This window comes from Giraffa tippelskirchi, chromosome 6 (genome assembly GCF_054371585.1).
Source record: "Giraffa tippelskirchi isolate mGirTip1 chromosome 6, T2T-mGirTip1v1.2.pri, whole genome shotgun sequence".
Classification (NCBI taxonomy): Eukaryota; Metazoa; Chordata; class Mammalia; order Artiodactyla; family Giraffidae; genus Giraffa; species Giraffa tippelskirchi.
Window position 1 is genome coordinate 103,629,498 of NC_137280.1, and position 23,742 is coordinate 103,653,239.

The 23,742-nt window shown below is 36.0% G+C and overlaps 1 long non-coding RNA gene across 3 annotated transcripts in view; it reads left to right on the forward strand.

Moving 5' to 3' along the window:
- Positions 1-23,742, forward strand: part of LOC145509733 (uncharacterized) — a 1,421,207-nt gene that overhangs the window by 248,261 nt on the left and 1,149,204 nt on the right. For all 3 annotated transcript variants that reach the window (XR_014056369.1, XR_014056366.1, XR_014056370.1), the window contains exon 2: positions 18,668-18,764. This is a non-coding gene — a long non-coding RNA (uncharacterized LOC145509733). The remainder of the gene's footprint in view (positions 1-18,667; positions 18,765-23,742) is intronic.

Below are 23,742 nucleotides of genomic sequence, written 5' to 3' on the forward strand. Positions count from 1 at the left end.
GATACTGCATTAAAGTTTTAATTTGCATTTCCCAAATGACTAATGTGCTGAGCTTTTTTCTTATGTTTATTAGCCATTGGAATATCCTCTTTTGTGTAGTGCCTTTTAAAGGAGCCTAAAACACTGAAAGAAAAATTCATATGAAAGTAATCCTGAAAACAATGTAAGTTTCATTGCTAGGTGCTGTTCAACATATATCTTGAATTGGTCAATTTTGTTCATTGTGGTTGATATTAATTCACATATCCTTAAGAATTATTTTTTGTTTGCCTATTCTATCAGCTATTACAAGAAGTAAGTTAATGTTTATTCAAGTGTGAATGTATCTATTGCTCCTCATAATATTCTGTGTTTTTTCTTTATATATTTTGACAGTGTTTTGTTGTGAACATATTGATTTAGAATTGTTATATCTTACTGTTGTGCTTGCCACTTTATCATGATGAAATATTTGTTTCTGTAGTTATTCTTCTTGCTAAAGTCTACTCTGTCTGATATTAGTATGGCTGACCCAAAGCTCAACATCTAGAGTTTTCCTCTTGGACAAAACTTTAGCCCTCTGATTCACATTTCTTCATTGGCTGTCTGAAGGATCTTTTAACAGATCTATAGATATAGCCAGCTTTATTAATTGTTTTTGTGGAATGCTTTTCTACTGTAAACTACTCCATCTTCTCTCAGACTTTTCAGGTAGACCAAAATAATATATTTGTATATCAAAGAATTACATGATTACTATAGAAAAATTTAAGAATATAAGACAAAAAAGGAAAGACTCTTTAACTCTACCTTTTTAGTCAATAGCCATGTAACAAACTACCTCAAATCTCAGAGGTTTTAAAAACACCATTTTAATTTTTACTCACAATTTTTTGGGTCTGATAATGTTTGGTTGGGGAGTTTGTCTCTGATTAATCAGGTGTCATTTCCAGAGTATCCATTTTCAAGATGACTTTCTCAGTCACATACCTGATGTTTTGGTGATGTCAGGTAATTTCTCTGTGCAATTGTTGTTGTTATTCAGTCGCTCAGTCATGTCCGACTCTTTGCGGACCCCATGGACTGCAGCACGCCACGCTTCCCTGTCCATCACCATCTCCTGGAGCTTGCTCAAACTCATGTTCATCGAGTCAGTGATGCCATCCAGCCATCTTGTACTCTGTTGTCCCCTTCTCCTCCTGCCTTCAGTCTTTTCCAACATCAGGGTCTATTCAAATGAGTCAGTTCTTCATATCAGGTGGCCAAAGTATTGGAGTTTCAGCTTCAGCATGAGCCTTCCAGTGAATATTCAGGACTGACTTCCTTTAGGTTGGACTCCTTGCAGTCCAAGGGACTCACAAGAGTCTTCTCCAAACCCACAGTTCAAAAGCGTCAATTCTTTGTCGCTCAGCCTTCTTTGTGGTCCAACTCTCACATCCATACATCACTACTGGAAAAACCATAGCCTTGACTAGATGGACTTTCGTTGGCAAAGTAATGTCTCTGCTTTTAAATATGCTATCTAGGTTGGCCATAACCTTCCTTCCAAGGAGTAAGCGTCTTTTAATTTCATGGCTGCAATCACCATCAGCAGTGATTTTGGAGCCCCCCAAAATAAAGTCTGACACTGTTTCCACTGTTTCCCCATCTATTTGCCATGAAGTGATGTGACCAGACGCCATGATCTTCATTTTTTGAATGTTGAGTTTTAAGCCAGCTTTTTCACTCTCTCTTAAATTGTGTTGCTCAGTGAAATACAATTAATTAAACAATAGTTTTTACTGGAGTTTTACTGCTTTTCATTTGTGTTCATTTTTTACATGTCTTTGTATATAATTCTATGATATTTGTCATATATGGGTTCATATGACTACTATGAGAATCGTGATACAGAACTCTTCCTTCATCACCAAGGTACTTCCTTGTGCTGCCTCTCCATAGTCCTAGAAACTCTTTTCTCATCACACAGTGTCTCATCTAGTACTTCTCCAGGTAGCCTAGGCTTCTCACAGTTCAGTAGCTTGAGGACATCTGTCCTTACTGAGTGACTCAGGGCTCCATGAGACTGCAGAAGAGGCTGCCAGTTCCCTTAAAGTTTGGCCTCAGAACCAGTAGGATATCACTTTTATCACATACATATTTTTAAAATTTCCATATTTTATTGACCAAGGTAGCTATGGGCTAGGCCAGATTCAATAACAGGGGACATACACACTATCTCTCAATGGGAAGAGTGTCCATTTGCAACTTTTAATCTTTATCTGCCATATGCCTTCAGAGAATCATTTTCATTATCTTGGCAAAGTAGTATAATAACAGCTAACTTGCCTTGAGCATTCCCTACATCATGTATATTCATTATTATATGCTGAGATAGAACCTAAGTGTATATCAAATATTTTCTTTAAATTTTTAAACATATACTTATTTAATTATAGAAATAAACACAAATATATTTATTAGAGAAAAAAGCTAAAGTGATACAGGATATATGGAATAAAAATGAAATTTCTTCTAAGACCCCTTCTTCAGTTTCTCTATTTTCCAAGATGACTAAGTTTAGCAGGATAGTGAGTATTCTCCTAGGATTTTCATATGAATTTTCATGTCTGTATATTTGCTACCCTATCATATTTGATCCTGATAATATTTTGTGCTATGTATATGCACTCATGCAGAAAATATGATTCAAAGCTATGATCCAAACAAATAAAAATAAGAAAGCCTTACTCTCTGTTATTAAGGTTTCTTTTCTTTCTTCTTGTCAGTAAAATATTGTTAGCTATTTTCGAGAACTTTGATAACTTTCAAACTCTTAAAGTAAAGGCTTCCATTCCCTGAATACTATTTTGTTTCATCACCAGACGTTGATCTATAATGCATGTCAGAAATGTATGTGACCAATGTATTTCAAATAAGGCTAATATCAACAAGCTTGGCATCACATGTAAGGGCAGTTATCATCAGTTAATTATTGAGCAAGTCTTAGTGTTAAATATCTTCTTTAGAAAAGACTGATTTTTAGCTTTAACAGAATTTAGTACATAAGCTATTAAATATTTATTTTTAATGTGACACATATAAAATGAGTTTTGCTCTAAAATTCTTATGTACCTAAGTTTTTAAAAATTTCAGACTAACAAAGCATGTATAAGAAAGTAAAATTATCCATAGCATTTAGTTTTAGGATTATAAGTCAGCACCTGTTCAACAAGCCTGTGTCGTTATGAACCACGGGGAATTACCTTCACACACGCATAGATGAGAACTGTATGCCTTCAGGCGCAGCATCATTACAATGGTCAGTTTCAGTTTTGATTAATTATATCTAGGCTTGTATTATTTTGTAAAATATGTTATAATTCATAAAACCTAATAGTAGTCATTCATATTATGATGCTTTTCAAATTTAAAATATTTGACTCTCTGGTTTTGTCACATTTAATCATATTCTAGAAGGCTGATGTTTCTATATGAGCAGTTGATCCCATCTCCTTTTTTTAGCATCTCCCCTGTCATTTATTTTCTCCTTTTCTTGAAGGTGCAAACACTTCCCCTCCTTACAGAACTCCTCATTTTTAAGTCACACTTAAAAATGTATTTCTTTGTCCTATGACAAGTTGAATCTCTTTGCTTTATCTCTTCTTGGTCTGTTGTGTGGCTTTTTCTTTCTCCTGTCTGTCTGTTAATTTTCTTGGAAGAGTTCACTTGCTGCTTCCATTTCCTCTTGTCCTTGTACTTCTAGTTCAGCAATCATTTTCAACACCAGGCTACCCCATTCCTTCTTCTTTAGCAGTGGATGCTATTGATCACCGTGTGTGTGTGTGTGTGTGTGTGTGTGTGTGTGTGTGTGTGTGTGAAAACCTATTTCCTTTGACTTTCCTACTCATACTCTCCTTAGATGTTCCTTTGTGACATTTTTGCTGGCCATGTGTATTGACTTCCTAAGAGTTTATTCTCAGAGCTCTTCTTATTTAAATTCTTCTCTCCAGGGCTAAACTCATCTGATCTTAGTGTTCCCACTTAAAAAACTAAATATTAAAAAAAGTTTTTATTTTGAAAAAAGTATAAACTCATAAGAAGTTGCAAAACTAGACAGTCTCCATGTACCCATAATCCAGCTTTCCCAATGTGTCGTATATTACATGCAATTAAGGGAGAGTTTCTCAATCTTGACACAATTGGCATTTTGGGCTGAAAAGTTCTTTGTTGTAGAGGTTTCCCTGGGATTGTAGGGAATTCCTACAATCCAGGGAATTCCTGGATTCTACACATTAGATGCTGGTAGAAACCTATAATCCCCAATTGTGATGACCTACAAAATTCTTCTCAAGTTGTGACAACTAAAGTTTCACCACAGGCTGGCAAATATCCCTGGGAAGCAAAATTTCTGCCTTGCACCTCTCCTCCCCGCTTTTAAGAACTACTGAATTAGAGAGTCAGTAAGCATTTATTAATATATGTGAGGCTCTAAGCTCTTAAGCTATTGCTCTAAGCTATTGTGAAGTCTTGCTTTTTTGTTTTTCTGCACCTAGTACTTTTTCAGCGCCTGAAGGAACAAGGTAAAGTAGCTTTTTTTCTGATAGTTTTCTATCCATGAGATAAAAAAGAACTGTATCCTTTGATAGAAAAAGCCACTCTCCTAGATATTTGGTCCTCTATTGAATAGCAATTTGATCTTCTAAGTAATAAAATTTTCTAAGGAAAAACTGACTGCCATATTGCTGAAAATAATTTTACTTTACAGCACATATCAAATTTGTGTGCCCAACTTTGAGAAGAATAAATCTAGTTGTCATCTCTTTGGAGATTTGAAAATATAGTTCTTGTAATCTGAAGCTTGAAACACTTCTGTAAACATTACAGAAATAATTTATTTCCATATCTTCATCCAAGTACAGAACATGCATTCTTGTCTTGCTTTGGGAACATACATTCCAAGACTCTGATAGGGTTGTACCTTGCAATCTAAATTAAGTCTTAGAATATATAGATTTCAGATCTCCAAGATAAGTTATTAATTTGAAAGGGTACATCTTTTTGTTAAATTTGGAAGAAATGTAATGGTTAACTTTTTCACTTATGATTTATTGCTACACATAGTATCTTATATTTCTAAAGCAATATATGGTTTTCTAGATTGCTTCATATATATCATTTAAGATGATTTTAGGAAGTATATGGAATACGAGATTTGCTTAGTAAGTATTAATTACCTGGGCTACTTTATTTAAATTAACAAGGAAAGCAACCTAAATTTTTCTACTTTAAGGGAAATGAATTCTCAATTACAAACTTATTTATCTTTATTTTTGTGTCATTAGTTATTATTTTCAACTCATTTCATGTTTGTCATAAATTTTAGTAAACATTTTGCCAGTTTTCTCTTCATTTCATTGGAAACACTGGCAGTCAACTGTCAACTCCCTTTTGCACCAGAAAACCTGAAGAGAGAAGGCATTATCCTATATACTGAGTTCAAATTGACTAATGGCAAATTAATAAGAGGAAACAGGAAAACAGTCAGTCCTCTGCACCATAGGATTTATATCCTTCAAAATAACTTAATTCTGATTTCATTTGATTTGATATAGGTCCAAGAATACAGGGTCATACCATCTGCTTTAGTTTTGATAGTCTTTGTTGTGTTTGCTTTTAGCCTCTTAAAAAAATACAACTGAAATGATAGTTTATAAACAATATGACATAGATCCAACCCTGATTTTTCAAGAAGGCATATTGTCACCAATTGTTTTGAGCCAAGTGAAATAGGAGGATCTTATTTCCCTTTGGGTCAAACAAAACAGAACTTGTATAGCCTGAGTTCTGCATTTTACCTATACACCCATTATTTCCAGGCAATCAATTGAAGACCCTCAAATGTTTTAAGTACAGTAACAACATGAAACAGCAGTGAACAGCAAGTACTAGATGAACTTGGCTTTAAGATGATGTATGTACTAGGGATATTATTTTTCACTGGCTGCTTTTATTTTCACTAGAAGACTTCTTGAAAGATACTATTTTTGTTCTAAATGATGAATTAGTTAAAAAATAATTTAAAATACATTAGAATTATTAATCTGAGATACTAATAAAAATTAAGTATTAGTTCAAATTTAGACTTCAGAATCATTTTTTCCTATTTAATAAACAACAAAATTCAGCCTTGTACATATAAGTCATTCATTATGACATCTAGAGATTTCTAAAGCTTGAATTTGAGTTGATAGTAATCTAGGGAAATATTTTATCCCCAAAGGAAATATGCCACCCCTAAAGCTATACTGTACATGCTTTTCAAAATAAATGCCAACCAGTCCCAGTTAGAGATACATTTCATGTGAAAATCACTGTTTGAAGTATAACACTGGTTTTACATTTCAAATTAAAAATAAAATGAACCCCCAAAGGTGCTGATTTGTTTCATCTATTGTAAACCGGAAGTCTTATTAAAAAAGAAGATTTATTTGATAACATGCTCCATTAAGCTGCATTTTCGAATGTGTGGTTAATTCTCATGACTGTTAGATCAATGGTATCATTTTTTTTTCTTTAAGAAAATACTTGAGGCATCCCAAAATGCCTTCTGAAGTGATTGGCAGAGCAGCATCTGTGAAAGCAAATAGAGCTGCCTTTATGTTCTTAGCAATACCCAGAGGCAGCCTCATCCATTAGTGTTAGTTTTATTAAAGGGAGATGTATTGGCTAAGACATCAGCTTGTTTCTCTTTTGAAAAGACATTACAGAATCTTTATCATCAACCTTGACCATTTCTAGAGAGCAGATCCTTGGTTTTCCCAATACCACCTGCAAAAACTGGACTTGTTAAATCTCTATGAGATTAGATGTCCTTTTTCATCAGTTACCAGCTTTTTTTTAAGCTTTGTTAATGAAGGAAAGTCTCCTTGTTTTGAATATCCTCATTACATACAAATTAGAGTTAAAACAGTGGCTTCTCAACCTCAGGAATGTAAGAGCTAATGAACAGAAAAAGGGTCGCCAATGAAAAATAGCTCAGGCAAGCTACAGCTCCACACCACTGTTTGCAGCACTTGGGAAAAGGTTCTAATATTAATGCTTCTTGTCAGAAAACCCTTACAACCTCTATTAAATCATCTTCTCTATCGAAAGTGCTGTAGTTATAAATAGGCTCACAATGAATTCTGAATTCTCTGCATGTAAATCATGCCACATACCATTATCTGATATCCTTGAATTAGGTATGCGTGGCCTTGGGGGCAGTAAAGGATAGGTCGATGCAGCCAGCTGTCTCTTTTCGTAATAACGGCTGCATGTTAAAGACTAACAGCCAGACAATAAATAACATTTTCAAATCTGCATCTAGACTTTGAGTGGGAGAGAAATGAATAATGATTTCCTTGTGTTAGATTGGGCTTAAGAAAAAGGTCAAAGCTTTCAGTAAAAGGAACAACAGCCGTACAATCCAGTTAATCATAGACAATAGACAAAAGTGTGTGTGTGTAAACCTGTAAGCAGGATAATTAACGGGTCTTCTTACTTTTAGTGTATACCATCGTGCTATTTTATTCTTGCAAACTCCATTTTCTTTCATGTCTATTGCTCATTCTGTCTCTCTTTAAAGAAAGGTGAAAGGTTAACAGATTAAATCTAGTTAAGAACAAGAAGCTGGGAGTAATTGATATTATATTTGAGCATTGGATTTAAATAAGTCGAGTGCTTCCTTTCCATACTGATAAAGTCTTTATGTATGGATTACACTGAGTTAGAATTATGTATTTTCTGAAACAAGTGAAAGTTTAGTTGCTCAGTCCTGTCCGACTCCTTGCAACCTCATGGACTATAGCCCACCAGGCTCCTTTGTCCATGGGATTTCCCAGGCAAGAATACTGGAGTGGGTAGCCATTCTCTTCTCCAGGGGATCTTCCTGACCCAGGGATTTAACTTGGGTCTCTTGTATTGCAGGCAGACTTTACTGTCTGAGCCACCAAGCAGAGCCCATTTGCATATCTTCTGTGAGAATATCAACAGTTCTGATATTGACTGAGTTTAATAGATAAGCAATATGCAAGAAGAAGCAATGGTCTTAAATTTAAACAACAACAACAAAACCAGGGATAAATTACTTCTGTGAAAAACCTGCTGTGAGATTTTAATATTCTTCCTCCAGATTGCTCTAGAAATATCACCTATGTCAAAAGATTGAAGTCATATTGATGTTTCTTTTATAAGAGGAAAGATCTGATGGACTGGTTTATTTGGAAATAATTTTTATTATTTTGTTTCCATGATTGTGTATGTATGTACGTGTGTGTGTGTGTACAAATTGTGCTTTAATTAGTTATGGTACTGGAGCTCAGATACTAAAATGTATTCTGTTTAACTGCAAATAATGAACTTCAGACTCTTAACTGTTTACTTCCTTAACCTCTTCTATTTCTGTGTTTCTGCATGAAGAGCACAAGGAAACCCCTTTTCAGGAGGCAGTTTTTCAGTAGTGATACAAATATTGTTGTTTTTGCTGGCAAGTAATTCACCAGTGGCTCATTTCCATCAGCTTTTATTTCACAGCAATTGTAAAATAAACCATTCGTAGCACTTGCTGTTAATATCTGGTCCCTGGGGTGTAACTGATGTGCATGGTATGGGTCATGTGCTAGCTAAAGTGTGCATTAAAAAGGGAGAAATTAATAGTACTACCACTGATTCAAGCTAAATGATATTCAATGGGCAATGTCATCCCTTTAATGGTGTCATAGTATATCATTTTGTTGGTTTCTTTTAGAGTCTGATTTTAATGCAAAAATAAGCAAGAAAAAAATCAGAACATACTAATGTTATGAATTCTTCAGAGGCACAACTAGGAACATTCTGAAGTTTCATTTATACATTTAATTCATTTCACTTTTGACCTTCATTTTATATTTGATGAGACAATGAAACTAGTGGTGCAATCACTAGATTCTGTGTTTCTGCATAACTTGATACAAATAATGATACTCTTGTATGCTTGACTATTTGTGTATTCCAGTTATATATTCTAAAAGTAAAAAAGGTAAGCCCTTTTCCTTTAATTATATGTTCTTAGAGATATAAGTCACATAATTGATTTTGAAGATGGAATTTGTGTAATGTGTTATGTGCTAATTTTCATTGAACATTATTTTACTGTGTTTTATTTGGCAATAATTAACAAGTTCATCATAATCCAATTCTGCTAAAAACATCCTTAACACTTTCTAGATATTGCCACTTTCATGCTGACAACATTCCCTCAAGATTGATAGATGGGATGCTGTTCATTTTCCAAAGAGAGATGTTGTCGTACTGAAGAGGTTATTTGAGCACACAAAATCATGTTTTAACTGCTTGTCAGTATCCAGTCTTGCCATAGTTATTTTCCTGTTCATACAGAACTGATGCCATTCAAGCATCACACCACCATGAGACACAGTCCTTGGAAGCAACAGTATAATTTCAACTGCATCTTTTTCCCTCTTCTAAATTTATACCCCTGCTTCTATTCAAGCACATATAAAATTCCTCTCAAAAGACCCTTGTATGCAGCTGACTTTATTAGAACAATCTCTTCTTATTTGCAATAGTGATGTTGTAGGCAAGGCTTCCCTGGAGGCTCAGATGGTAAAGAATCTGTCTGCAATGCAGGAGACCGGAGTTCAATCCCTGGGTCAGAAAGATCCCCTGGAGAAGGGAATGGCAACCCACTCCAGTATTCTTGCCTGAGGAATTCCAAGGACAGAGGAGCCTGGTGGGCTACAGTCCACGGAGTCACAAAGAGTTGGAAATGACTGAGCAACTAATACACACACACATGTTGTATACCATCACTGTGAGCAATGAATTTAGCAAATACTGAACTATTGCTTCTAGTGGAAAGATAGGATAAAGTTCTGGTAAACCTTTTAGTCACATTTTCATCAACTGATTGATAATAACATGATGTGTGTTTGTCTTTAAAGGCACATTATTTCATATATGTTTTGATTCATTAACACTGAACTTGTAGTCAACAGCCATGCCTAAAGAAAGCTTTCTTTCTCTGTAAGTCATATCACACCTTTCCTATGCTAAGGGACACCAGACAGTGCTTCAGACTATTCCTAGGGGCTATTTAAAGATTTTACCACATTCACAGGCAGAAGGACCTTAATATGCTGAAATGCCAACCTTTTGAAAAGAAGAGATTCGGGAACAATGAGCTCCTACATGGAGGTGAAACTTCAAACTTTTTTTTTCTGTCTATACATGCTCTCCCCTCAAACAGATGTCCCCAGATTCTGCTCTATCATAGAATAAGTGGGCTGCACTGTCCTTCCCCACCTAAACCCATGTAGAACAGACACTATTGCTTCCCCAAAGGTGAAAGGATGTTGGGGCCACTTTGAACAGTGGATTTACCAGTGAAAACAGCACACAGGAAGCCTCCTGTTAAATGTATCCTGACAGTGAAAAGCAAAAAATGAGAAAACAGTACATTAAATAGGTCAGTACGTTAAATAGATGACCCAAAGGGCACTTGTTTACAATATCAGAGCTGAAACAAGAAGGCAGAGGATCGTCTTATTCAGTCCGAGCTGGGAATGAGTACTTTGTTCAACTCAAATTTCTCACTATTCTGCATGTCTGCAAATGACTGTGAAAATGACTCTATGAATGATTTTGCAGTTACAAATATATTTTAGCAAGTTAAGTGATTGACAAATATGGAAATTTTAGAGAACAAAAATCAGCTGTATTCAAGTGATATGGAAGCTAGTATGATCAAAGCAATGAAAATCATTTAAAATTAGATTTATCCATTCCTATTTGTTTACATATAACATTATATTAGTTTTAGGTGAATAACATGTTGATTTGATATGTGTATATATTGTGAAATAATCATCACAATAAATTTAGTTAGCCTCTATCACCACATACCTTTATAGATATTTTTTCTTGTGATGAGAACTTTTAAAAGTTACTCTCTTTCTTGTTATTTCTGTTGTTGTTCAGTCACTAAGTCCTGTCTGACTCTTTGCAACCCCATGGACTGCAGCACACTAGCTCCTCTGTCCTCCTCTGTCACCTGAGTTTGCTCAGATTCATGTCCAGTGAGTCAGTGATGCTATTGAACCACCTGATCCTCTGCTGCCCCCTTCTCCTTTTGCTTCAGTCTTTCCCAGAATCAGGGTCTTTTCCGTTGAATCCACTCTTCGCATCAGGTGGCTGAAGTATTGGAGCTTCAGCTTCAGCAACAGTCCTTCCAATGAATATTCAAGGTTGCTTTCCTTTAGAATTGATTGGTTTGATCTCCTTGTAGTCCAAGGGACTCTCAAGAGTCTTCTCCAGCACCACAGTTTGAAAGCATCAATTCTTTGGTGCTCAGTTTTCTTTATGGTCCAACTCTCACATCCAAACATGACTACTAGAGAAACCATAGATTTGACTTTGTGGACCTTTGTCAGCAAAGCAGCATTTCTGCTTTTTAATATGCTGTTTAGTTTTGTCATAGCTTTCCTTTCAAGAAACAAGCGTCTTAATTTCATGGCTGCAGTCCCAGTCTGCAGTGATTTTGGAGCCCAAGAAAATAAAATCTATCATTGCTTCCACTTTTTATCCTTCTGTTTGCCATGAAGTGATGGGACTGAATGCCAAGATTTAAGTTTTTTTAATGTTGAGTTTCAAACATTCAAATATACATGTACTGTATTATTAACTATAGTCACCATTCTGTACCTTTCCTCCTCAGGACTTATAACTGGAAGTTTGTATCTTTTGATCCCCTTCACCTATATAAATTCCTATTTTTTTAAAAAAGTTGTATTTGCTATCTCATCACTTGCTGAGTCATTGCTCTTCCCTTTCCAAATTTTCTGCTCCAACTTTCCTTCCTAGAGCTTGCTTATTTTCCCTGCGTCCATTCCATATTCTCTCTTTCCACATTTTACTGGACAATTGAAATTCTTCAGTAGTTCTTTTCAGGTCCTTCTGACTGTCACCTCTCTTGGATTCCAGGCTTCTAGTTTATATCCTGCTATGCAGAATGATGGTTACTGTTGCCATTCTTCACTGGAAAGCATGACTGTAGATGCTATGGAAGTTTTTGCCAGTATCTTCCAGTGCCTTTCAATTGTCTATACTTGCACTTCACTGAAACATGAGACTCTAGCTCACAGTCCAGGCAGCTAGAACATTCCACCCACACTGTCTTTGGCATTTCAAAAGTGCTGAATAAAATCAATCAATCAAACTTCAACTTTGAATTTTAAAACAGATTTTTGGTGCACTGGTGGAAGCAAGACCTTTGGGGAAAAAAAAAGGTAATTCATTTGGTTTTTGATTCCTAGGAGACTAGTTTTGGGGAAGCTTCCATATTTTGAGGTCTGCATCCACATTATGAGTATCAGTTTCCAAACTGGATACAACCCTAATTGTGTTATATTTGTTTACTAGACTCCTATCCAGCATGGAAAAGAATAAAATTACATGTAAAAATATGGATAAAACTCATAATCATACTGGAGAGTGGGAGAAGCCAGATACAGTAGCTTGCATATTGATGATTTCCTTCATATAATTTTTAAATTAATTTTTATTGAGTATAGTTGCTGTACAATGTTGTGTTAATTTCTGCTATATAGCAAAGTGAATCAATTGTATTTTTACAAACATCCTTTCAAGTTTCCCTGGTGGGTCAGTGGTAAAGAATCTGCCTGCAGTGTAGGAGACCTGGTTTCTATCCCTGAGTCAGAAAAATCTCCTGGAGAGGGGAATGGTAACCCACTCCAGTATTCTTGCCTGGAGAACTCCAAGGTCAGAGGAGCCTTGAGGGCTACAGTCCATGGGGTTGCAAAGAGCTAGACATCACTGAGTGACTAACACACACCTCTTTTTTGGATTTCCTTCCCATTTAGGTCACCACAGGGCATTGAGTAGACTTCCCCATGCTATACAGTAGATCCTTATTATCTATTTTATACATAGTAGTGTATATATATCGATTCTGATTTCCCAATTCATCCCTCTTCCCCACTCTGGTATACATACATTTGTTCTCTACATCTGTATATAATTGTTTAAAGAGGCAAAATCATGACGTTAGAAGTCAGGATAGTAAGCACTGGGCAGAGGAGAGTAGTGACTGAGGGGCTGAGGAACTTCTAGGTACTGCTAGTTTTGTTTTTCTTTTTTGTTTTGGTGGAAGTTAGGTGTGTTCACTGTGAGAAAACGCATTAAGCTGGAGACATTTGTAATGGGAACTCTTTTCTGAATATATAGTCAATAAAATAGTTCTAAATTCCCCATGAATGGTGTGAACCTATGTATATAAAATGTGTGATATGGTGCATGAATAGATTAAAAAATGGATTTAGATCTGTATCTGTGATTTGTAAGGATATCCAAAGTATGTTAAATGAAGGAAGGAAGTTTCAAAATATGTATATACTTATTCTTCTAGTAAAACAAACAAATGAATAAATTACATACACATGTGTATATTTTACACATGTATGAGCCAGGGGAAAGAGTGAATAATACACACCAGATGTTGATGTTGGTTACCCCAAAGGGAGTGAGATTAGCGATTTGGAGCTTGTGCAGGGGATAATGTGCATTGCCTTCTTACATCTTTTGTTGTATTATTTCACTTGTTACAAGAAGCATATATTTAATCTTACAATTTCAAAGACATCAAGAAATGGAAATATTTTATAAAGAAAAAAAAGAGTTATGGTCTCAGCTAAACAAAATGTACACAAGAATACATAGATCCATCAGAGGGAAATATTCACACCTACCAAAAATATATGAAAATCTCAAGAAGAAGTAAAAGTCAGAGAGGAAGCAAGAAAGTGAGATTCTAGGTCATGAAGAAGTAGACAGATGATGTGTAGGTCAACATCATTAGTCATGTCACAATGTACCCCAATTTCATCAGTTCTCACCAGCCTTGTGCATAAAACCAAGCCACACAGACATAAATAACTCTTGTTCTTATCACTTATCATTAATGCAACTTTTATGTCCCTTGCAAATGCACTCTACTATTTCTGGGGACCCCACCATTGAGTCAAAGAGACTCACAAACCTGTTGGTACCACTCAGTTTCCACAAAACACTCTCATGGAAAAAACTCCTTCGGCCCTACCCCTGTGTTTTTTCTCTACCAACTACAACACAGGTGAAGGCCCACAGTGCCCTTCCTCTCTGTGTGTCCTTTCCATGGTCCTCATGTCAGGCCTCATGCCTCTGGAATGAAAGTGAAAGTGTTAGTCACTCAGTCATGTCTGACTCTTTGCGACCCCATGGACTGCAGCCTGCCAGACTCCTCTATCCATGGAATTTTCCAGGCAAGAATACTGGAGTGGGTGACCATTCCCTTCTCCAGGAGTCTTCCCGACCCAGGGATTGAACCCAGATCTCCTGCATTGTAGGCATATTCTTTACCGTCTGAGCCACCAGGGAAGCTCGCCTCTGGAATAGGACAAAGTAAACACAAAAGAATTTTTAAAGAAAGTCCCCATAAAGGGCAGCACATGTAAATAAATGCCCCCAAACAATCAACAATCACACCTCATGTATCAGCTGAGCTCTGCATGCAAGCCTGGACTCAGGCAGGATGTACCTCTTCAGAGATGTGAACAGGTGCTGCTGGTGGGAACCCCAAAGCCACTGGATGAAGTTACTGCTCTTCATCCTTACAATTTAGCCTGTACCTGATTTTAGCTATTTGTAGATTTTTTTGCCCTTTATATTTTTCTCGTAATCATGCTTTCAGGCCACAGTGGCAGGCTAATTTAGAGTTCCCCTACCTATCGTATCACTACATCATGAAGTCTGTGCATCTTCCTGGCTTTCTTTCATAGGTTCTTTAGAATGTGTGTCCTCAGCCTAATCTCTAGGCAGTGCTGCTTCTTCGTTTTTCTTATTCCCAGGATCTCATATTTTTATTTGTTTGTTTACTAATTTATTTGTTTCTGAGGTAAAGCTGTTCAAATGTTCCATTAATTCTTTTATTTTTGCTTTCTTTTTTGCGCTAGCATTGTCTGGACACAGAGCCAAATAAAAGGTTCTTTTTTAACTCTTCTCATCCATTGCATTGACTTACAGTTAGCCAGGAGAGATAAGGAAGGGAAGACATTCTAGATGCCCCCCTCTGGCCTGAACAACCCTTATGCTGTATGAGAACATTTGAAGTGAACTAGTGCAGAGCTTTTGCAATTGCCCATCAACTCAGATTCATCCCCTTTGAATTATGAGCTCTTTGAAGGCAGGGTTTGGTTAGATCTGTGAACCTATAGTACCCAGAGCAATGTGTGAAACAGTGGGCACACTAGGTATAAGTTTAACTCATTAAGTATACCACCATCTCTTAAACATTGTGCTGCATTTTGAGGAAGTAAAGATGAATAGACCAGAATAAGTAATCTCAAGATGTTCACAGTCTAGAAATAAGATAAGTAAACAGTTGTAACGGAGTGGGAAAAGTCTATAATACAGATGCATACAATTGCTAGGGGAGAAAATATGAGGGGATGATTAGCCAGACACACTTTTAAATGTTTATAATCCTGAATATTCACTATGTAACACTGAATCCTTATCTCTTATCTATAGGCTAACCCTGATGCAAAGCTCTCAGTCACTCTTTGGAAGCACATTATGTTTTGTCACAAATCTGTAGAACTGATTGCCTGGCACAAACCTTACTGTTAAATAAATCATTGTCTGTATGTGCCTCTACTCAGTCTCTAGTTTGGTATATAGGCTTTGAATTATTCACTCAGTTCATGCTACAACTTGATTCATTTTGTTCTGCATATGCTTTCCAGAGGAAGACAAATGACATGGGGATCAGTGTACACTTAGGAATGGTCCCATTTTCACATCTGATCTCATTCAAACTCATTCTTTCTGTCCTTTTTTTGGCTAAAATTATCTAGAAGAACATCCCTTTAAAGTTTTGCCATTCCAACTATTTAGGTTAAAAACAAAGGAGAGAAACCAGAGCTTGAGCTTCACAGAATATTCTATTAATGGATTATAAAGCTCTGTTACCTCTTAGAAGAATTTAGCTATCCCATAATATGTGAAAAGAGTAACCACTAAGCTTACATATATTAGAAAGTGATATCACTTGAAAGGATGGTAAATGTTCATAATCCTTTTACTCTCTAAGATAGGAGGAAATATCTTTTCCATTCCCAATCATGCCAGGTCCTAAAGTGTAAGGGGGAAAAAAACACAATAAATTGCCAACTTAATCAATTATTAAGGCAGATTAATCCTGCATCACACAATGTTGTCAAAAAACCCAGATGTGTCATATTTGAGTTGCATTTTCATTATGTGCACATACTTGGCCTTAAGCATAATTGTATGAGTTGGATTAATTTTTTACATGGCCCTCAAGCAGTTCTATGTAGAACCACATGGGAGACGTTTGGTTTTCATCAGCTCCCTTTTACCCTTCCTTCCACTCCACTGCTTTAAACAGAACTTTCATTCTCTTTAACTATCTGCAGGTTTTATTATGTTCAGAGAGAAGAGTCACAAAATATTATGACCTCTAAGTGATGGGCTGTGAGACAGGGTCTCTCTCCAAAGCCAGCCCACAGCTGTGCATTGATCGCACGTGTCCATGGCCTGCTGTAGGCTGTATGTGGGGCTGATTATGCTCTGTTCTCTTTCATCTCACTGGGAGAATAACTTACAGCTTGGTTTGCTTTTCTCTTGTGGTCTATAAGGAAGTGGAAGGCTTCAGTTTTCAGCCCTGTTATTATGGTGATTTTTTGCTAAGCTTGAAATTCACTTTTCAAAGAGGGTGGATGTTTTATACAGGGAATGGTTGTTAGGAGATTTTCTGAGATTTACTTCAACGATAACCCTTTATAGTAATATCAAGGCTTCCCTGTAAAGATCTCAGACACATTGGTTTGATTATTTGCTAACCACTCTGCAAGGAAGGGAAGTGGCAAGTATCAATGACTTTCTAAAATGCAGGAGTTCAAGACTGGCAAGGTGGTAGAGTGCCAGCCGGCATTTGAACTTGTTTTTCTTCCTACTCAGAATCTTTCTCCCTTCATTGTCTGGTCCATCTGGTTTCCTTCATTTCTCTGGGCAGAGAAAACACTGAAAGAAATAATACAAAAACTGTCCTTCTCTGCACATTATAGGTAAATGCATTGTGATGGAAACCTGCATCCAGAGCATTTCTGAGGTCAATTATCAGTTAACAAAAGATTTTGAAATAACTTGGCACCAGTGCCGTTTTATACTAGATAGAAGCAGAGTTCGTGTTAAGTGAATGGAATTTGAATTCAAGTCAACATTCATTTGTTTGAAAAATGGTATTATGAATAAACACATTCTTAAAAGATAGTTGCCACTTAAAGTGTCTTATGGAATGTAGGTAAATTCCATCAAAAGATAGCTTCCCTCACAATGAAGTAAAAGTACTCTGTGATGTTAACTGTCACTTAGTATTTTTATTTCAAATCCATATTTGGCATATTAAGTGGCAGATACTTCATACAATACATTTAATTCCTTGATGGAATTTGAGGACAGGCTAGAAAATTCTTTTCAGTTTTTTTGATAAGTCCATATCTTGCTCAGGTTTAACATTTATTCATCATGGCACCTCATCCCTTGCCTTCTTATTTAAATGCCAGAGGTTAACATTTCTTATGGAAATTCTACTTAACAGAAAGCTTTATTTTGTATAATTACAATCTGGCTCAACCTCAATTCATCCAATATTTATTATAACGTTTAAAGGTCTAGAAATACCTCTGAGATATTTTTTCCGCTTTTTTAAACAAATGGATTGATTTTCATAAGTAGTATGGCCAAGTTTGTTCCCCCTCCTCGCTTTGCTCTCTCTCTCTTTTCTTGTTTCTGTTCGTAATGGCGGTGGGCCATTCTCCTCTGATTAGCTAGGTTCTCACTCATCATTTCCCTTCATCCCTGACCTGACCTAAGCCTCTTTCAAACTTACTGCCATCAGTCCGGCACTTTGCTCAGAACCCTTGGGCTGAAACCTGCATGCATTTCATGATCTACAATGTAGTAATTTATTAGTAGTAATTCTATTACTTGTCCCTATCCATTAAACAGCATGATGTCTAGCCATACAATTCAGTTAAATGAAAATTGAACATTTATATAGTCACAACTTATAGCAAAGATAATATAACTGACATGTTTTGAATTATGGTTCTGGATGATTATGTATTTTCTGTAAAGTAGTTTCTCACTCACCAGAGTAATCTGAGAAACTGGAAATAGGAGAATGTCAATTAAAATGGAAAAAATAAAGAGCCAAGTGATTCTTTTCTTCTTTTTTTCTCATATCATGGTATTCAGGATAAGTAATTTGATTAAATATAAATGATAAATTGTCTGAACTTAAGAGTTATCTTGAAAGTTACCACATCACTGAGATGTGTCTGGCACAAATAATTAACTGTTGTTAGGGACTGTGACTTCCTTTATTAGAACATTTTATTTCCATTCCAACTTCTCTAAGAAAAATATACTGCTCTCAGGAATTAAAAAAAATCGTTGCTATCCCATCAGTAACACGATTGGTGCCTAAGAACATCAAATGGTAAATCCAAGCATATTAATTACATCATTAAAGTAGCATTTGGTGCACTGCTGAGATACATTACAATAACAATAACCTTTCTGTTAATAGGATTCACTACCAGCATGTAATGCAGAAGTCGCATACAATGAAGATATCCCATTCCACCACCTCATGGCATAAATCAATATAGTCAGAGCAACAAAGAGTGAGTATTTCCACAAAAATGACATTAAACCATTTGTGTGTGTGTGCATGTGTATGTGCGTGTGTGTCTGTGTGGAATGCCACAATTTGAAAGCCAGATAAACTGCTCAAGAGAAAGCAGAGTTGCTTGGTTACATCTGCTGAAAACAATCTGTGCTGTGTGTGAGAGCTCATGTCAGCCCCGTAATTACCACAACTGAGATAAAGCCTGGGCTAAATGTCACCTGCCGCTGACATGCACAGGAAGCCAAGCACCGCTAAATGAGTCAGTTACTCTGAGAGTGCTTTGCTCTGCTTGTGAGCTAAATGCATTTGTCGCGCATATAAAACGAGATAGATATATGTTAAAAGAAAAAAATCAGAGACACATGTAATGAAAACCTCACCCTAAATCCTCACTGCCCACTCAGAAGTACATTAAGAAAGAAGGTTAACAGATGCAATCAGGTTGAAGGAGAAATATTAAAGCATTAATGAGCATTTCTATGAGACAGGCAAAGCCTTCCACTTTCTACCACAAATTGGTCATTAGTCACTGCAATGCAATTTCCCACATCTAAAATGAGCCCCCAAAGACAGCTGAGGTTCATGTTGACAACAGCCACCCAGTAACACACTGGAACAGTTTGCCTGTATCTGTATATAAAGCCTGTGGACACAATGTGTATTTTTAAAGATCTTAAGGAGCAGGGGTTTTGCTGGTATTTAATAAATATTTCTGATGAAAGCAGAATTAATAGTATTGGTAGGAAGTAAACATCTTCTATCTCCTCTATTTAATTTTGTCACTTCTTTAAAATATCATCCTCTCCAGTCATAGTGTTACTTTGTCTGCTTTGTAATATGATGGGATTACTAAAAGACTTTCCTTACCTGACCACCTAACCCTTAAATGGAAACCTCAGTACCTAGGCAGAGGAACAGGATTGTGGTAAGCACCAACACCCAGAGGGAATAGTTAGTACTGCTAGGACAGCTATTTAGCTCCCACATGGATTCGATGATATTAGGATGATGATATGAACTTTGGAGGGGGCCTTCGTGATCATCTCTCATTACCCTGGTGAATTTATCAAGGTTCAGGGTCTAACACTTGGTCTTCAGCTTCAAAAATCTTATTTAGAATACTACAAGTGGATTCAAATTCTGGGATACATTCTCATGAACTCAGCTCCCATGATCGGCTGCAAAAATGAATGTTTGCAATAATACATTAGTACTATAGAGCCTGAGATGATCTGAAAATAGATTACATGAGTGGTTAAATTGTTGTTGGAAGTTGTTTCCTGATAGTATAGAACCAGAATCAGGGGAGTTAGATGAATTGAATGTTTAATTGCATCCTTCTCCCCACTGGGGTGGTCTTGCCAACAGGATGAAAATATTAGAAATCTTATGCTAGCTACCAGAGTCTTTTTTCATATTAAGGATGAACTTGCCCATGCAACCAGAGATTTGGAGCCTATTATTAATTTATCATTTATTGAACTCTTAGTCTGTACCAGGCACCTGTCCTAAATGATTTTGACGCTCTGCCTTATTTATTCATCAAAAAGTCCTGTGGGGGGAAATACTGTAAATATCCTAATTTTACAGATAAACTTACCTAAGGTCAGACAGTTCAAGCAGCATTTATTTTCATGTTTTACTAACCAGTTCTTAATTGGCCCACACAATAATCCCACTAATTTTAGCCAAATTGAAAAATTTTATCATAATGTAATAAATGGAATTAAATCATAGTTTAAATATTAGTAATCATGTTCTACAATTTAGAATAAGAGTGAGCAAGCTATGGCCCAAGGCCAAAGAAAACCTTTTGCCTGATTTTATAGGACCTGTGAGCAAAGAATGTCTTTTACATTTTTAAGTAGTTGCAAAAGAAATAAAAAGAATACTACTTCATGATACATGAAAATTATTGGAAATTCAAATTTCCATGTCTGTGAATAAAGTTTTATTGAAATACAGCCACATATATGCTGCTTTTGTGCTATGATAACAGAATTGAGTAGATGTGACAGAAACCATATGCACCATAAAACTTCAGCCAACTATCCATTTATATTTCTATACCTTTATAATTATTTTTAGCATTTGTAGTGTGAGTCCCTTGCCACTATTTTATCTTTCAAAATAGTCTAGACTGTCTGTGCTTGCACACTCCCTTGATACAGTTATCAAGTCAGCTTACTAAAGTCAATGAAAAGAACTGAAAATTTTATTGTGATTTACTTGAATTTAATGATAAAATTTATTGAGTTTAAGTATTTTTATACCACTGATTTTCCCTTCTAAGAAAATAGTGTGTCTCATCATTTATTCAGATTGTGTCATTCAGTAAAATTTTGTGGTTTTCCTCATGAAAAATCTGTCATTTTATATTTATTCAAACATATTTTAGCTTTTAATTGTGTACAGAATAAGGTATTTTATACTATATTTTGTTTCTGCTTATTGCTAGTGTGAATACAAATTTGACTTTTCATGTTAAATCCAAATACCTTTGTATTTAAGGGATGATTAGTTTCAGCTTTAGCAGGAGACATGGACACAGGCTTGTCTAATTGAGTGTTTTTACCGAGGACTTTGACTCTTACAGAAATGATCTAAACATTTAGGGGAAGTCCAGGAGTTTGTAAAAAAAGCATCAAGTTCAAGCAACTATGGTGCTATGTGTCAAGTGTTGACTCTGCCAAAAGCCTTGGTGTGATTATTTTGTATGTTACCTTGTCTATGCTTTCCCATCTAACCTTCCTTAGACACTGCCTGACATTTAAGCCTGTTGTTTTCAAGCATCTCACTGATCCCATGACCTACTAATTATCCTTAAATCCTTTTTTATTTAAATTTCCCATAGTTTTTTCTCTTTCTTGCAATCAATAATAATGGATGGATAGATTTTGGCACAAAGGAATGGGTTTTCAGTGAAAGACTCTCAGGAAAATGAGGCTTTAGAGGATGTGGGATTGGTCTTCTGTTCTGGGTTGGGTCAGGGTCATGAGAACTTCATTAACATCCTGTGATGATACTGTGGAATCCCTTCTTAGTTGTAGCCAAGAAGTTAATTAAATTATCATCCACAGCTACCTTGAGTGAAGTGCTTATTGAGGTTAAGATTTGGAGTGACCATGTTGTTGTTTCTGTATAGTGCTATAAACCATATTATCTCATTCTAACAATGTTGCACAGCTTAAATGAGAATAACAAGGCTCAAATCCAAAAATTCTTGTCACAGGGATGCACTGAAAATGAGACTTTCCATGACTCTGTCAATAGGAACTTCCTATCTTTTAGGTACAGGGCTAAGGTGACTAAATTAAATCAAACTAAAAATATGATGCAGAATATTGCTGAAATACATTGTTATTTGAATTACAGCTTCACCAGGTCATTTCTGTGCATGCAAGGGTATTGATTAGGTAAGAATAGTCTTCCACAATTTAAATGAGAATGAATTAGGGTAATTGAAGGACTCTCATCCCCCACTGGGCCTTTATTGATTGTTTAAGCACATTTCCCCTATTTTATTAGGATATCTTCCCTTTCTTGAAGATATTAAATCTCCCTCCTCTATGAAAGTTATGTTGTCAAAATGAGTACAATTTACTGTATGCCTATTTCCCTCTAAACAGTCAGTCATAACAGTGGATTCAGATGCCAATAGGACCCAGGGGGCCAACTGTAAAGTCAAATCTAGGGAGAAGCGAGAAACAAAAGAATTTCACTACTTTGGTAATTTATAGGAACAAAAATCTAGGAATATATGTGGCAACAATTCTTAAAATTTCACATCCAGGAAGAGAGAAACATTTTAGGTCAGGCAGAATTTAACTATGTGCATAAACATACCAGAGAACTGAATCAAGGACCCTCCGCTCTGCTGACTGATGACTGAACACTGGACTCAATGGTGTCCCACTCTAAAAGAAATGATCAGAAATTAGTTTTTATAAAACAAAATATTTAAAACCATGGATCATTATTATTTAGCCATGGTGAAAATTCTAATTGAAGTCTATCACTATACATTTCAAGGATACTGAATGAAATACATTTAGTGAGGTTATTGACATGAGTGCTTTTGAGAAAGGAAAAACCATTTGTTTTGGAGAAATTTAGAGATTATTTACCAACCATTCATTAAAAATTTAAGTTAAATTTACACACTATTTTTCTTGTCATCATGGAATTGAATTTCTATACTTTACTAAAAGTAGGTAAATAATTTTTCAATAATGTTTGGAAGTTAATTTAATGGTTACCTTCCAAAGACTCCTAGCTTATTAATTTATAAAAACTTTATTTCTTATAAAAACTATATATCATAAAATTTATGTTGTAAAGAATTATATTTTTTCACTCCTCTATCAGGAGTGAAATTTGCTCATTGCCTTTGTAAAAATTTATCCACTAGGTATGACCTCCCTGACCTATGATAATTAATTCAACTAGTGTATGCTAATAATGCATTCTTTATGGTCTTCCCAGGTGGCACTAGTGGTAAAGCACCCGCCTGCCAATGCAGGAGATGTAAGAGATGAGAGTTTGATCCCTGGGTCGGGAAGATCCCCTGGAGAAGGTCATGGGAACCCACTCTAGTATTCTTGCCTGGAGAATCCCATAGACAGAGGAGCCCCGTGGGCAGGCTACAGTTCATAGGATCGCAAAGAGTCAGACACAACTGAAGAGATTTAACACACATACACATGCACAAACATATAGATTTTTTAAAATAAAGTTGACACATGACTCAGTTTATAAAGCCATGTAAAATTTGTTCTACTTTGACATGTTTTGGAAGAGAGAATTACTGGGGTGGGTTTATCATGTACCACCTGTGCACTGCTGAGTAGATTTTGCAAACTTTCCTCTTATTGAAGCCTATCTTGGTAAGTACAGAGATGATGACAACAAAGGCTGTGTTGACTCTTCTCTTTACTGTGGGAATGGTAAAGGGAAAACTGCAATTAAATGGG